Source organism: Pseudophryne corroboree, chromosome 7 (assembly GCF_028390025.1).
Source record: "Pseudophryne corroboree isolate aPseCor3 chromosome 7, aPseCor3.hap2, whole genome shotgun sequence".
In the NCBI taxonomy this organism is placed as follows: domain Eukaryota; kingdom Metazoa; phylum Chordata; class Amphibia; order Anura; family Myobatrachidae; genus Pseudophryne; species Pseudophryne corroboree.
The window spans coordinates 510228072-510245997 of NC_086450.1; the positions used below are offsets into that span (position 1 = coordinate 510228072).

Below are 17926 nucleotides of genomic sequence, written 5' to 3' on the forward strand. Positions count from 1 at the left end.
CTCTGTGTCGTCAAGTATACTATCCATCTAGATTCTATACCTGTGGTGCATTTTAGTTTTGCAGTTTGCTGACAGTGACCACCAGTATATATAGCAGTACAGTACGGAAGGCCACTGCTGTACCTACCCCTGTGTCGTCAAGTATACTGTCCATCTAGATTCTATACCTGTGGTGCAATTTAGTTTTGCAGTTTGCTGACAGTGACCACCAGTATATATAGCAGTACGGTACGGAAGGCCACTGCTGTACCTACATCTGTGTCGTCAAGTATACTATCCATCTAGATTCTATACCTGTGGTGCATTTTAGTTTTGCAGTTTGCTGACAGTGACCACCAGTATATATAGCAGTACGGTACGGAAGGCCACTGCTGTACCTACCTCTGTGTCGTCAAGTATACTATCCATCTAGATTCTATACCTGTGGTGCATTTTAGTTTTGCAGTTTGCTGACAGTGACCACCAGTATATATAGCAGTACGGTACGGAAGGCCACTGCTGTACCTACCTCTGTGTCGTCAAGTATACTATCCATCTAGATTCTATACCTGTGGTGCATTTTAGTTTTGCAGTTTGCTGACAGTGACCACCAGTATATATAGCAGTACGGTACGGAAGGCCACTGCTGTACCTACCTCTGTGTCGTCAAGTATACTATCCATCTAGATTCTATACCTGTGGTGCATTTTAGTTTTGCAGTTTGCTGACAGTGACCACCAGTATATATAGCAGTACGGTACGGAAGGCCACTGATGTACCTACCTCTGTGTCGTCAAGTATACTATCCATCTAGATTCTATACCTGTGGTGCATTTTAGTTTTGCAGTTTGCTGACAGTGGCCACCAGTATATAATGCAGTACGGTATGGAAGGCCACTGCTGTACCTACCTCTGTGTCGTCAAGTATACTATCCATCTAGATTCTATACCTGTGGTGCATTTTAGTTTTGCAGTTTGCTGACAGTGACCAACAGTATATATAGCAGTACGGTACGGAAGGCCACTGCTGTACCTACCTCTGTGTCGTCAAGTATACTATCCATCTAGATTCTATACCTGTGGTGCATTTTAGTTTTGCAGTTTGCTGACAGTGGCCACCAGTATATATAGCAGTACGGTACGGAAGGCCACTGCTGTACCTACCTCTGTGTCGTCAAGTATACTATCCATCTAGATTCTATACCTGTGGTGCATTTTAGTTTTGCAGTTTGCTGACAGTGACCACCAGTATATATAGCAGTACGGTACGGAAGGCCACTGCTGTACCTACCTCTGTGTCGTCAAGTATACTATCCATCTAGATTCTATACCTGTGGTGCATTTTAGTTTTGCAGTTTGCTGACAGTGACCACCAGTATATATAGCAGTACGGTACGGAAGGCCACTGCTGTACCTACCTCTGTGTCGTCAAGTATACTATCCATCTAGATTCTATACCTGTGGTGCATTTTAGTTTTGCAGTTTGCTGACAGTGACCACCAGTATATATAGCAGTACAGTACGGAAGGCCACTGCTGTACCTACCCCTGTGTCGTCAAGTATACCGTCCATCTAGATTCTATACCTGTGGTGCATTTTAGTTTTGCAGTTTGCTGACAGTGACCACCAGTATATATAGCAGTACGGTATGGAAGGCCACTGCTGTACCTACCTCTGTGTCGTCAAGTATCCTATCCATCTAGATTCTATGCCTGTGGTGCATTTTAGTTTTGCAGTTTGCTGACAGTGACCACCAGTATATATAGCAGTACGGTATAGAAGGCCACTGCTGTACCTACCTCTGTGTCGTCAAGTATACTATCCATCTAGATTCTATACCTGTGGTGCATTTTAGTTTTGCAGTTTGCTGACAGTGACCACCAGTATATATAGCAGTACGGTACGGAAGGCCACTGCTGTACCTACATCTGTGTCGTCAAGTATACTATCCATCTAGATTCTATACCTGTGGTGCATTTTAGTTTTGCAGTTTGCTGACAGTGACCACCAGTATATATAGCAGTACGGTACGGAAGGCCACTGCTGTACCTACCTCTGTGTCGTCAAGTATACTATCCATCTAGATTCTATACCTGTGGTGCATTTTAGTTTTGCAGTTTGCTGACAGTGACCACCAGTATATATAGCAGTACGGTACGGAAGGCCACTGCTGTACCTACCTCTGTGTCGTCAAGTATACTATCCATCTAGATTCTATACCTGTGGTGCATTTTAGTTTTGCAGTTTGCTGACAGTGACCACCAGTATATATAGCAGTACGGTACGGAAGGCCACTGATGTACCTACCTCTGTGTCGTCAAGTATACTGTCCATCTAGATTCTATACCTGTGGTGCATTTTAGTTTTGCAGTTTGCTGACAGTGACCACCAGTATATATAGCAGTACGGTACGGAAGGCCACTGCTGCACCTACCTCTGTGTCGTAGAGTATACAATCCATCTAGATTCTATACCTGTTGTGCATTTTAGTTTTGCAGTTTGCTGACAGTGGCCACCAGTATATATAGCAGTACGGTATGGAAGGCCACTGCTGTACCTACCTCTGTGTCGTCAAGTATACTATCCATCTAGATTCTATACCTGTGGTGCATTTTAGTTTTGCAGTTTGCTGACAGTGACCAACAGTATATATAGCAGTACGGTACGGAAGGCCACTGCTGTACCTACCTCTGTGTCGTCAAGTATACTATCCATCTAGATTCTATACCTGTGGTGCATTTTAGTTTTGCAGTTTGCTGACAGTGGCCACCAGTATATATAGCAGTACGGTACGGAAGGCCACTGCTGTACCTACCTCTGTGTCGTCAAGTATACTATCCATCTAGATTCTATACCTGTGGTGCATTTTAGTTTTGCAGTTTGCTGACAGTGACCACCAGTATATATAGCAGTACGGTACGGAAGGCCACTGCTGTACCTACCTCTGTGTCGTCAAGTATACTATCCATCTAGATTCTATACCTGTGGTGCATTTTAGTTTTGCAGTTTGCTGACAGTGACCACCAGTATATATAGCAGTACGGTACGGAAGGCCACTGCTGTACCTACCTCTGTGTCGTCAAGTATACTATCCATCTAGATTCTATACCTGTGGTGCATTTTAGTTTTGCAGTTTGCTGACAGTGACCACCAGTATATATAGCAGTACGGTACGGAAGGCCACTGCTGTACCTACCCCTGTGTCGTCAAGTATACCGTCCATCTAGATTCTATACCTGTGGTGCATTTTAGTTTTGCAGTTTGCTGACAGTGACCACCAGTATATATAGCAGTACGGTATGGAAGGCCACTGCTGTACCTACCTCTGTGTCGTCAAGTATACTATCCATCTAGATTCTATGCCTGTGGTGCATTTTAGTTTTGCAGTTTGCTGACAGTGACCACCAGTATATATAGCAGTACGGTATAGAAGGCCACTGCTGTACCTACCTCTGTGTCGTCAAGTATACTATCCATCTAGATTCTATACCTGTGGTGCATTTTAGTTTTGCAGTTTGCTGACAGTGACCACCAGTATATATAGCAGTACGGTAAGGAAGGCCACTGCTGTACCTACCTCTGTGTCGTCAAGTATACAATCCATCTATATTCTATACCTGTGGTGCATTTTAGTTTTGCAGTTTGCTGACAGTGGCCACCAGTATATATAGCAGTACGGTACGGAAGGCCACAGCTGTACCTACCTCTGTGTCATCAAGTATACTATCCATCTAGATTCTATACCAGTGGTGCATTTTAGTTTTGCAGTTTGCTGACAGTGACCACCAGTATATATAGCAGTACGGTATGGAAGGCCACTGCTGTACCTACCTCTGTGTCGTCAAGTATACTATCCATCTAGATTTTATACCTGTGGTGAATTTTAGTTTTGCAGTTTGCTGACAGTGACCACCAGTATATATAGCAGTACGGTACGGAAGGCCACTGCTCTACCTACCTCTGTGTCGTCAAGTATACTATCTATCTGGATTCTATACCTGTGGTGCATTTTAGTTTTGCAGTTTGCTAACAGTGACCACCAGTATATATAGCAGTACGGTACGGAAGGCCACTGCTGTACCTACCTCTGTGTCGTCAAGTATACTATCCATCCATACCTGTGGTGCATTTCAGTTGTGCGCAGTATATATAGTAGTAGGCCATTGCTATTGATACTGGCATATAATTCCACACATTAAAAAATGGAGAACAAAAATGTGGAGGTTAAAATAGGGAAAGATCAAGATCCACTTCCACCTCGTGCTGAAGCTGCTGCCACTAGTCATGGCCGAGACGATGAAATGCCATCAACGTCGTCTGCCAAGGCCGATGCCCAATGTCATAGTAGAGAGCATGTAAAATCCAAAAAACAAAAGTTCAGTAAAATGACCCAAAAATCAAAATTGAAAGCGTCTGATGAGAAGCGTAAACTTGCCAATATGCCATTTACGACACGGAGTGGCAAGGAACGGCTGAGGCCCTGGCCTATGTTCATGGCTATTGGTTCAGATTCACATGAGGATGGAAGCACTCATCCTCTCGCTAGAAAAATGAAAAGACTTAAGCTGGCAAAAGCACAGCAAAGAACTGTGCGTTCTTCTTAATCACAAATCCCCAAGGAGAGTCCAATTGTGTCGGTTGCGATGCCTGACCTTCCCAACACTGGACGGGAAGAGCTTGCGCTCTCCACCATTTGCACCATTTTTGAAGTGCCATCCTGTCTGACACTGCAGTGCCAGTCCTGGATGGGCCAGGTGTTTGTGTCGGCCACTTGTGTCGCTTAGCTTAGTCACACAGCGACCTTGGTGCTCCTCTTTTTTTCTTTGCATCATGTGCTGTTTGGGGACAATTTTTTTTGAAGTGCCATCCTGTCTGACACTGCAGTGCCACTCCTAGATGGGCCAGGTGTTTGTGTCGGCCACTTGTGTCGCTTAGCTTAGTCACACAGCGACCTTGGTGCACCTCTTTTTTTCTTTGCATTATGTGCTGTTTGGGGACAATTTTTTTTAAGTGCCATCCTGTCTGACACTGCAGTGCCACTCCTAGATGGGCCAGGTGTTTGTGTCGGCCACTTGTGTCGCTTAGCTTAGTCACACAGCGACCTTGGTGCGCCTCTTTTTTTCTTTGCATCATGTGCTGTTTGGGGACAATTTTTTTTAAGTGCCATCCTGCCTGACACTGCAGTGCCACTCCTAGATGGGCCATGTGTTTGTGTTGGCCACTTGTGTCGCTTAGCTTAGTCACACAGCGACCTTGGTGTGCCTCTTTTTTTCTTTGCATCATGTGCTGTTTGGGGACAATTTTTTTGAAGTGCCATCCTGCCTGACACTGCAGTGCCACTCCTAGATGGGCCAGGTGTTTGTGTCGGCCACTTGTGTCCTTAGCTTAGTCACACAGCGACCTTGGTGCGCCTCTTTTTTTCTTTGCATCATGTGCTGTTTGGGGACTATTTTTTTGAAGTTCCATCCTGTCTGACACTGCAGTGCCACTCCTAGATGGGCCAGGTGTTTGTGTCGGCCACTTGTGTCGCTTAGCTTAGTCACACAGCGACCTTGGTGTGCCTCTTTTTTTCTTTGCATCATGTGCTGTTTGGGGACAATTTTTTTGAAGTGCCATCCTGCCTGACACTGCAGTGCCACTCCTAGATGGGCCAGGTGTTTGTGTCGGCCACTTGTGTCCTTAGCTTAGTCACACAGCGACCTTGGTGCGCCTCTTTTTTTCTTTGCATCATGTGCTGTTTGGGGACTATTTTTTTGAAGTTCCATCCTGTCTGACACTGCAGTGCCACTCCTAGATGGGCCAGGTGTTTGTGTCGGCCACTTGTGTCGCTTAGCTTAGCCATCCAGCGACCTCGGTGCAAATTTTAGGACTAAAAATAATATTGTGAGGTGTGAGGTGTTCAGAATAGACTGGAAATTAGTGGAAATTATGGTTATTGAGGTTAATAATACTATGGGATCAAAATGACCCCCAAATTCTATGATTTAAGCTGTTTTTTAGGGGTTTAAAAAAAAAAAAAAAAACACCCGAATCCAAAACACACCCGAATCCGACAAAAAATTTTCGGTGAGGTTTTGCCAAAACGCGTCCGAATCTAAAACATGGCCGCGGAACCGAATCCAAAACCAAAACCCGAAAAATTTCCGGTGCACATCACTATTTTTTATAAAAAGTAAAGAGAAATACAGTAAGTATGAAGTACACTATTTTATTATTTTTCTGTGAGGGGCAGCGTATGCAGATTACTGTGTGTAGTATATTTATTTATTACCAGTTATTTATATAGCGCACACATATTCCGCTTTACAGAGAATATTTGGCCATTTACACCAGTACCTACCACAGTGGATTTTATAATCTATCACACTAGGGTTAATTTTGTTGAGAGCCAATTAACCTACCAGTATATTTTGGGATTGTGGGAGGAAACCCATGCAAGTACGGGGAGAAAATACAAACTCCACACAGTCAGGGCCATGGTGGGAATTGAACCCACAACCTCAGTGCTGTGAGGCAGTGATGCTAACCATTACATCGTCTGTACTGCCCACAGTATAACCACATTCACTTTAGTAATAGTGTCTCTAAGCACATTTATATTAGGTGACAGCACTATACTTCAACCTTAACTATTCTGTACTATTACTTATTAAAGTTATACATCAAATTAAGTAGCAATACAATTTAATTGAGCTCTCTTTTGATGGTGCACATTTGAAACGTTTAACAAGAAATGGATGCTGTCTGTGTTAAAGGGGTACACACGGAGAGATGTATGCTTAATTTCTAAGCTGTCTGACTAGATTGCTTAGAAATTAAGGGGGTCATTCCGAGTTGATAGCTCGCTAGCGGTTTTTAGCAGCCGTGCAAACGCTATGCCGCCGCCCACTCGGGAGTGTATTTTAGCTTAGCAGAAGTATGAACGCATGTGCAGCCGAGCTCTGCAAAAACAGTTTGTGCAGTTTCAGAGTAGCTCTGAACCTACTTAGCGCTTGCGATCACTTCAGCCTATTCGTGTCCGGATTTGACGTCATACACCCACCCAGCGAACGCCCAGCCATGACTGCATTTTTTCAGACACGCCTGCGTTTTTGTAAACACTCCCTGAAAACAGTCAGTTGACACCCAGAAACGCCCCCTTCCTGTCAATCTTCTTGCGGCCGTCAGTGCGAAGGAAAACTTAGCTATAACCTGTGCACAACCACAAAGAGCTTTGTACCCGTACGACGTGCGTGGACATTGCGGTGCATATGCATGCGCAGAAATGCTGTTTTTACACCTGATTGGTGTGCTGCAAAAATCGGCAGCGAGCGATCAACTCGGAATGACCCCCTTTGTCAGGAATAATGGTGTCTTCATTGCTGAGAAATACAGGCAGGTACTTATCAATCATGCAATACAATTAGGGAAACGTCTGATTGACTCCAAATTTATTCTGCAGCAGGACAACGACCCTAAACATACAGCCAATGTCATTAAAAACTTTCTTCAGCCTAAAGAAGAACAAGGAGTCCTGGAAGTGATTATAATGCCCCCACGGGGCCTTGATCTTAAAATCATCCAGTCTGTCTGGGATTACATTAAGAGACAGAAGGATTTGAGCAAGCCAACATCCACAGAAGATCTGTGGTTACATCTCCAAGATGTTTGGAATAACGGTGGTCATTCCGAGTTGTTCGCTCGGTAATTTTCTTCGCATTGCAGCGATTTTCCGCTTAATGCGCATGCGCAATGTTCGCACTGCGACTGCGCCAAGTAAATTTGCTATGCAGTTAGGTATTTTACTCACGGTTTTTTCATCGTTCTGGTGATCGTAATGTGATTGACAGGAAGTGGGTGTTTCTGGGCGGAAACAGGCCGTTTTATGGGCGTGTGGGAAAAAACGCTACCGTTTCTGGGAAAAACGCGGGAGTGGCTGGAGAAACGGAGGAGTGTCTAGGCGAACGCTGGGTGTGTTTGTGACGTCAAACCAGGAACGACAAGCACTGAACTGATCGCACTGGCAGAGTAAGTCTCGAGCTACTCAGAAACTGCACAGAGATGTCTTTTTGCAATATTGCGAATCTTTCGTTCGCAATTTTAAGATGCTAAGATTCACTCCCAGTAGGCGGCGGCTTAGCGTGTGCAATGCTGCTAAAAGCAGCTTGCGAGCGAACAACTCGGAATGAGGGCCAACATCCCTGCCAAGTTCCTTCAAAAACTGTGTGCAAGTGTACCTAGAAGAATTGATGCTGTTTGAAGGTAAAGGGTGGTCACACCAAATATTGATGTTATTTAGATTTCTCGTCTGTTCATTCACTTTGCATTTTGTTAATTGATACAAATAAACTATTAACATTTCTATTTTTGAAAGCATTCTTACTTTTTTCCACACCTGCCTAAAACGTTTGCACAGTAATGTATGTCAAATTATCCTTGAATAGAGGTGTACTATAACTTCTAAACATAAAACACAAGAATGCACACAGATATTATTATATTTACAAGTATATGCAGTCCCATTACTAGTATATATACTCCCACAAACCCTGACATGTCCCCAATAAATATAAATTAATTTTAATTAAGGGTTACTGATATGTGATATCATACTGAATTCCTAGGACTGTGGTGTATTAAGTACAACAAAATGCAGTTAAGAATCTAACATAATGAATGTGCTATCAGTAATTACTGTGTATAATTATTAAACCTCCTAATGATAATTTGTGGACCCCTTATTCAAAAGTAAAGCATTCATTACCTTTAATACCAAGAAATAATGACACAGAGACTTGAATTTGGCAGAAAACTGTTAGCTATTTATTGTACCCTAACCATTAGCAAACCTGTAAATTGAAAATTTAGTTAACATGCCGATTCAGCCGGCATATGGTGGCAGAAAAAATAAGAATTTACTTACCGATAATTCTATTTCTCATAGTCCGTAGTGGATGCTGGGGACTCCGTCAGGACCATGGGGAATAGCGGGCTCCGCAGGAGACAGGGCACATCTAAAAAAGCTTTTAGGTCACATGGTGCGTACTGGCTCCTCCCCCTATGACCCTCCTCCAAGCCTCAGTTAGGTACTGTGCCCGGACGAGCGTACACAATAAGGAAGGATCTTGAATCCCGGGTAAGACTCATACCAGCCACACCAATCACACCGTACAACTTGTGATCTGAACCCAGTTAACAGTATGATAACAAAACGAAGTAGCCTCTGAAAAGATGGCTCACAACAATAGTAATAACCCGATTTTTGTAACAATAACTATGTACAAGCATTGCAGACAATCCGCACTTGGGATGGGCGCCCAGCATCCACTACGGACTATGACAAATAGAATTATCGGTAAGTAAATTCTTATTTTCTCTAACGTCCTAGTGGATGCTGGGGACTCCGTCAGGACCATGGGGATTATACCAAAGCTCCCAAACGGGCGGGAGAGTGCGGATGACTCTGCAGCACCGAATGAGAGAACTCCAGGTCCTCCTTAGCCAGAGTATCAAATTTGTAAAATTTTACAAACGTGTTCTCCCCTGACCACGTAGCTGCTCGGCAGAGTTGTAATGCCGAGACCCCTCGGGCAGCCGCCCAAGATGAGCCCACCTTCCTTGTGGAGTGGGCCTTTACAGATTTAGGCTGTGGCACGCCTGCCACAGAATGTGCAAGTTGGATTGTGCTACAGATCCAACGTGCAATCGTCTGTTTAGACGCAGGAGCACCCATCTTGTTGGGTGCATACAATGTAAACAACGAGTCAGATTTTCTGACTCCAGCTGTCCTTGAAATATATATTTTTAATGCTCTGACAACGTCCAGTAACTTGGAGTCCTCCAAGTCGCTAGTAGCCGCAGGCACCACAATAGGCTGGTTCAAGTGAAATGCCGAAACCACCTTAGGGAGAAATTGAGGACGTGTCCTCAATTCTGCCCTGTCCGAATGGAATATCAGATATGGGCTCTTGTATGACAAAGCTGCCAACTCTGAAACTCTCCTGGCTGAAGCCAGGGCCAACAGCATGGTTACCTTCCATGTAAGGTATTTTAAATCTACCGATTTTAAAGGCTCAAACCAATGAGATTTGAGAAAATTTAGAACCACGTTCAAATCCCACGGTGCCACTGGAGGCACTATTGGGGGTTGTATATGTAGTACACCTTTGACAAAAGTTTGTACTTCAGGCACTGACGCCAATTCCTTCTGGAAGAAAATTGATAAGGCCGAAATTTGAACTTTAATGGACCCCAATTTGAGGCCCATAGACAATCCTGCTTGCAGGAAATGTAAGAATCGACCCAATTGAAATTCTTCCGTTGGAGCCTTCTTGGCCTCACACCACGCAACATATTTTCTCCAAATGCGGTGATAATGTTGTGCGGTCACTTCTTTCCTGGCTTTAATTAAAGTAGGAATAACTTCCTCAGGAATGCCCTTCTCTTTTAGAATCCGGCGTTCAACCGCCATGCCGTCAAACGCAGTCGCGGTAAGTCTTGGAACATACAAGGTCCCTGCTGAAGCAGATCCCTTCTTAGAGGTAGAGGCCACGGATCCTCCGTGAGCATCTCTTGAAGTTCCGGATACCAAGTTCTTCTTGGCCAGTCCGGAGCTACCAGTATTGTTCTTACTCCTCTTTTCCGTATAATTCTCAGTACCTTTGGTATGAGAGGCAGAGGAGGAAACACATACACTGACTGGTACACCCACGGTGTTACCAGAGCGTCCACAGCTATTGCCTGAGGGTCTCTTGACCTGGCGCAATACCTGTCCAATTTTTTTGTTGAGGCGAGACGCCATCATGTCCACCTTTGGTTTTTCCCAACGGTTCACAATCATGTGGAAAACTTCTGGATGAAGTCCCCACTCTCCCGGGTGAAGGTCGTGTCTGCTGAGGAAATCTGCTTCCCAGTTGTCCACTCCCGGGATGAACACTGCTGACAGTGCTACGACATGATTCTCCGCCCAGCGCAGAATCCTTGCAGCTTCTGCCATTGCACTCCTGCTTCTCGTGCCGCCTTGTCGGTTTACGTGGGCGACTGCCGTGATGTTGTCGGACTGGATCAACACCGGCTGACCCTGAAGCAGCGGTTTTGCCAGACTTAGAGCATTGTAGATCGCTCTTAGCTCCAGTATATTTATGTGAAGAGACGTCTCCAGGTTTGACCACACGCCCTGGAAGTTTCTTCCCTTTGTGACTGCTCCCCAACCTCGTAGGCTGGCATCCGTAGTCACCAGGACCCAGTCCTGTATGCCGAATCTGCGGCCCACTAACAGATGGGCAGTCTGCAACCACCACAGGAGAGACAACCTTGTTCTCGGTGACAGTGTTATCCGCTGATGCATGTGCAGATGCGATCCGGACCATTTGTCCAGCAGATCCCACTGAAATGTCCGTGCATGGAATCTGCCGAATGGAATCGCTTCGTACGAAGCCACCATCTTTCCCAGGACTCTTGTGCATTGATGTACTGACACAGTTCCTGGTTTTAGGAGGTTCCTGACAAGTTCGGATAACTCCCTTGCTTTCTCTTCCGGGAGAAATACCTTTTTCTGAACCGTGTCCAGAATCATGCCCAGGAACAGCAGATGTGTTGTCGGGGTCAATTGAGATTTTGGAAGATTTAGAATCCACCCGTGTTGCTGAAGCACTACTTGTGTTAGTGCCACACCGACTTCCAGCTGTTCTCTGGACTTTGCCCTTATCAGGAGATCGTCCAAGTAAGGGATAATTAATACGCCTTTTCTTCGTAGAAGAACCATCATTTCGGTCATTACCTTGGTAAAGACCCGAGGGGCCGTGGACAAACCAAACGGCAGCGTTTGAAACTGATAATGACAGTCTTGTATCACGAACCTGAGATACCCTTGGTGTGAGGGGTAAATCGGGACATGTAGATAAGCATCTTTTATGTCCAAGGACACCATGAAGTCTCCTTCTTCCAGATTCGCTATCACTGCTCTGAGTGACTCCATCTTGAACTTGAATTTCTGTATGTACAGGTTCAAGGATTTCAGATTTAGAATAGGCCTTACCGAACCGTCCGGTTTCGGTACCACAAATAGTGTGGAATAATACCCCTTTCCCTGTTGTAGGAGGGGTACCTTGACTATCACCTGCTGAGAATACAGCTTGTGAATGGCTTCCAAAACCGACGTCCTTTCTGAGGGAGACGTTGGTAAAGCAGACTTTAGGAACCGGCGAGGGGGAGACCTTTCGAACTCCAGCATGTAACCCTGAGATATTATCTGCAGGACCCACGGGTCCACTTGTGAGTGAGCCCATTGATTGCTGAAAATCTTGAGTCGACCCCCCACCGTTCCTGAGTCCGCTTGTAAAGCCCCAGCGTCATGCTGATGGCTTTGTAGAAGCCGGGGCGGGCTTCTGTTCCTGGGCAGGGGCTGCTTGCTGCCCTTTCTTACCCTTTCCTCTGCCTCGCGGCAGATAAGACTGTCCTTTTGGTCGCTTTTTATAGGAGCGAAAGGACTGCGGCTGAAAAGACGGTGTCTTTTTCTGTTGGGAAGGGGTCTGAGGTAAAAAAGTGGATTTGCCGGCAGTTGCCGTGGCCACCAGGTCCGAAAGACCGACCCCAAACAATTCCTCTCCTTTATATGGCAATACTTCCATATGCCTCTTGGAATCCGCATCACCTGACCACTGTCGCGTCCATAAACTTCTTCTGGCAGATATGGACATCGCGCTTACTCTTGATGCTAGAGTACAAACATCCCTCTGAGCATCTCGCATATAAAGAAAAGCATCCTTTAATTGCTCTAGAGTCAATAAAATACTGTCCCTATCCAGGGTATCAATATTTTCAGTCAGAGAATCCAACCACACTACCCCAGCACTGCACATCCAGGCTGAGGCTATTGCCGGTCGCAGTATAACACCAGTATGTGTGTATATACTCTTCAGTGTAGTTTCCAGCCTCCTATCTGCTGGATCCTTGAGGGCGGCCGTATCAGGAGACGGCAACGCCACTTGCTTTGATAAACGTGTGAGCGCCTTATCCACCCTAGGGGGTGTTTCCCAGCGCGCCCTAACCTCTGGTGGGAAAGGGTACAATGCCAATAACTTCTTTGAAATTAGCAATTTTCTATCGGGGGTAACCCACGCTTCATCACACACATCATTCAATTCCTCTGATTCTGGGAAAAATACAGGTAGTTTTTTCACCCCCCACATAATACCCCTTTTTGAGGTACCAGCAGTATCAGAGATCTGCAAAGCCTCCTTCATTGCCGTGATCATATAACGTGTGGCCCTATTTTGGAAAATACGTTTGTTTCTTCACCGTCGACACTAGATTCATCTGTGTCGGTACCCGTGTCGACTGACTGAGGTAAAGGACGTTTTACAGCCCCTGACGGTGTCTGAGACGCCTGAACCGGTACTAACTGGTTTGCCGGGCGTCTTATTTCGTCAACTGACTTTTGTAATGTGCTGACATTATCACGTAATTCCATAACTAAAGCCATCCATTCCGGTGTCGACTACCTAGGGGGTGACATTACCATCATCGGCAATTGCTCTGCCTCCACACCAACATCGTCCTCATACATGTCGACACACACGTACCGACACACAGCAGCCACACAGGGAATGCTCTAATCGAAGACAGGACCCCCTAGCCCTTTGGGGAGACAGAGGGAGAGTTTGCCAGCACACACCAAAAGCGCTATAAATGTATATAAACAACCCTAGAAGGTGTTGTTTACTATATATGCGCTCTTAATATATAAATATCGCCAATTTATGCCCCCCTTCTCTTTGTTACCCTGTTTCTGTAGTGCAGTGCAGGGGAGAGTCCTGGGAGCCTTCCTCACCAGCGGAGCTGAGCAGGAAAATGGCGCTGAGTGCTGAGGAGAATAAGCTCCACCCCTTTTTCGGCGGGCTTTTTCTCCCGGTTTTAAGAAACTGGCCTGGGTTAAAATACATACATATAGCCTTAATGGCTATATGTGATGTATTTATTTTGCCATTAAAGGTAATTATATTGCTGCCCAGGGCGCCCCCAGCAGCGCCCTGCACCCTCCGTGACTGAGTCAGTGAGCCGTGTGACAACAATGGCGCACAGCTGCAGTGCTGTGCGCTACCTTCATGAAGACTGTGGAGTCTTCTGCCGCCTGTTTTCCGGACCTCCGTTCTGCCGTCTCTTCAGCGTCTGTAAGGGGGATCGGCGGCGCGGCTCCGGGACGAACCCCAGGCTGACCTGTGTTCCGACTCCCTCTGGAGCTAAGTGTCCAGTAGCCTAAGACTCCAATCCATCCTGCACGCAGGTGAGTTGGAAATCTCTCCCCTAAGTCCCTCGATGCAGTGATCCTGTTGCCAGCAGGAATCACTGAGATTGAAACCTAAAAAAAAACTTTTCTAAACAGCTCTTTAGGAGAGCCACCTAGATTGCACCCTCTCGGACGGGCACAAAAACCTAACTGAGGCTTGGAGGAGGGTCATAGGGGGAGGAGCCAGTACGCACCATGTGACCTAAAAGCTTTTTTAGATGTGCCCTGTCTCCTGCGGAGCCCGCTATTCCCCATGGTCCTGACGGAGTCCCCAGCATCCACTAGGACGTTAGAGAAAAGAACGGCTCTATTGAACTGACGATGACCTCAAAACATTAAAATTCAAAACGATCCTAATTTAAACACAAACTATAAAATCGGTAAGAGGTGCCCGACTCAGACCGCCACGGTGACTACCCACCCTGATGGGTGATGACGCTGCCCCTGGACGGGTGGTCGAGCGGCCTTAAAAGTCAATGGAGGTGAGTGCACCTAAACCACACCAAACTGTAAATCACTACAGCTAACAAGACAAACTACAACCTGCCGTTCTTCTCCGCCAACAAATAGCCAACGATAAAACCAGCTAACAATTCAACGCCAAGGCACTCCGTGCCAGAACCTCTACCAACAGGGCGGGAGGGCGGGAAGGCAATTCAGCAGCAAGAGAGACCAAGCTGGCCTAGCATTCCCTATATATACTAACCCTCCCCTTTTTCCATGGGCTGTACTTCATCACAGCTAGGTCCACCCCTCACAGGAGGTTTAACTCTTTCCATTCCTATGTAGTCATTTCTCTCTCCAAAAGGCCCCAGACTATGCACTGTCTAATAGTTAGACAAGCCTCTGTGTTGGCTGGCCACATCCCTACTGCTACCTGGCCCCTGCCACTGCATTCTGCCAGTCAGCTAGTCAGGCCTCTGTCCAATATTGCATATCTCTCTCTGTGGACGTGACTGCTCAGCCCCACCCTCTGCACTGATCTCTATCATAAGACAGATTTGTTTAATTTCTTCCTGTTTCCTACAATGGCGTCTGCAGACCTGGGAGCTGAGCTGAGCTGCTCCATCTGCCTGAGCATATATACAGACCCTGTATCCCTGAGATGTGGCCACAACTTCTGCCGGGACTGTATTGGGAAAGCGCTGGATACACAGGAGGCTGGAGAGTATTCCTGTCCAGAATGCAGGACAGAGTATAGGAGGCGTCCGACACCAGAGAAGAACAGGAAGCTGAGTAACATTGTGGAACGTTTCCTATGTAGTCACCCAGAGCTGCAGGAGACTCCGATCTTCTGTACTTACTGTGACTCTCCTGTGCCGGCTACTAAATCCTGTCTGCAGTGTGAATCTTCGTTTTGTGATAAACACTTAATTCAACACAATAAATCCACCGAACACATTTTATCTGAACTCACTGATTTTATGACAGACAAGAAATGCTCCATACATGGGAAGATTGCAAAATATTACTGCTCTGGAGACTCAGTCGCTATCTGTATATCCTGCTGTGTGGCCAGAGACCACCAGGGTCACCACGTGGAGCTTCTGACTGTGGCCTCTGAGAAGAAAAAAGAGACACTGAGATCTGTTACTGAGACCCTGAAGTCTGAGAGAGAAGAGACTGAGAGGAGAGTGCAGCGTCTGCAGGATCACAGGAGAGAGGAGAAGGAGAAAGCCGCTGGTGTCACTGAGAGAGTCACTGATCTGTTTAGAGACATCAGGGAGAAGTTAGACACCCTGGAGAGGGAGGACCTGGGTGAGATCTCCAGGCAAGAAGAGCAGATGTCACTCTCAGTCTCTGATCTGATCACACAGCTGGAGACACAGAAGGATGAGATGTCCAGGAAGATTAGTAGCATTGAGGATTTTTGTAACATCACTGATCCATTAACTGTCCTGAAGAAAGAACCAGAGAGTGATGTCATCAGTCACAGGAGCTGTGATGTCACCAGTGATGTAAGAGATACTGGCTGGATGTGTGGATGAGGGAATAATCTCACAGATGTTACACAGGGGACTGTTACACTTGTCTGATAATCTGATGGATCTACAGACAAAGAAACAGCTCTCAGTGATGGAGAAATCAGACATTTTACTGGATATAAAGACAGCTAATAATTACATTATTATATCTGGGGATCGCAGATCTGCATCTTATACTGATGTAAATCAGCAGCGACCAGATGGACCAGAGAAGTTTATAGTCCGGCAGGTGTTAAGCTCCTGTAGCTTCTCATCTGGGAGACATTACTGGGAAGTGGATGTGAGAGAAGCAGAGGACTGGCTGATAGGGGTGGCCGGTCACAGTATAGGGAGAAAGATAAAGGGTAATGAAGCCTTCATTGGTTATAATGACAAGTCATGGAGCCTGGGCTTTATTGACAGCCTTAGAGTACGTTATAATAACAATGTATATATACAAATAACTCCAGATTCTCCTGTGCAGACAGTGGGGATATACCTGGACTATGAGGCCGGGCGTCTGTCCTTCTATCAGCTGTGTGACCCCATCAGACACTTACACACCTTCTCCGCCACCTTCTCTGAGCCCCTGTATGCTGCATTCTGTGTATATGAGAATTCCTGCATCAAAATCATAAAGTAAATAGTGTAACAAGGAGATTATGTGCAAAAAAATCATAACATATATTAACTCACTGTAGGAAATTAATAATAATTGAATATTACTAATGTATTTCTTTGGATTTGTAGAGGTGAGATCTATTTTTTGTATAATTAACATGTGTTTAATAAACAGTAACTTCCGTCCAGAACTTTTATATTGACTAATAACATACAAATGGGCTCATTTCTCAATGAGTGATAAATTTCACTGTTAGTGATAAATTGCACCAGCCAATCAGCTCCTAACTGTCATTTTTCAAACAATGGGGTAAATCAATGAAGCAGTGATAAGAGAAGTGAGCCAGTGGAGAAGTTGCACATGGCAACCAATCAGCTGCTCTGTATAATTTTCTAGTATGTAAATTATAAATGTTACTTGAATGCTGATTGGCTGCCATGGGCAACTTCTCCACTGGCTCACTTCTCCACTCTTATCACTGCTTCATACATTTACCTAACTGTCTGTAACATGGCAGTTAGGAGCAGTAGCGGCTCTTGCCACGGGCAAGCAGGCTTTTTGCCCGGGGCGCCGCTGCCCCGAGGGCACCGCCGCCATGGCAAGAGCCACTACTAATCCCCCCTCCCTCCCCGCTCCCCGGCTGCAGCGGGCGCCATGGGCGACCACTGCAGCTGGCATCGCTGACTGACATTAGAGGTCATAATTGACCCCTAGTGTCTGTGCGGTGTTAATATGGGAAAGATGTCAGCGATGTCATAACGTCTCTCCCATAGTAAAGAGTAGCTGGCGGCCAGAGACAGAGGACAGCAGCGCAGCAGCAGCCGTAAGTGTTGTGTGTGTGTGTGTTTTTTTTTCTTATATGTGTGTGCGGCGCTACTGGGACACAACTACTAGGGGCACTGGCACAGCTACAGGGGGCACAACTACTGGGGGCACAGCTACAGGGGGCACAACTACTGGGGGCACTGGCACAGCTACAGAGGGCACAACTACTGGGGGCACAGCTACAGGGGGCACAACTACTGGGGGCACTGGAACAGCTACAGGGGGCACAACTACTGGGGGCACAGCTACAGGGGGCACAACTACTGGGGG

The 17926-nt window shown here is 46.0% G+C and overlaps 1 pseudogene; it reads left to right on the top strand.

The window, feature by feature from the left end:
* Window positions 1-15060: 15060 nt before the first annotated feature.
* Window positions 15061-17013, top strand: LOC134943962 (E3 ubiquitin-protein ligase TRIM7-like; annotated as a pseudogene).
* The last annotated feature ends 913 nt before the right edge of the window (window positions 17014-17926 follow it).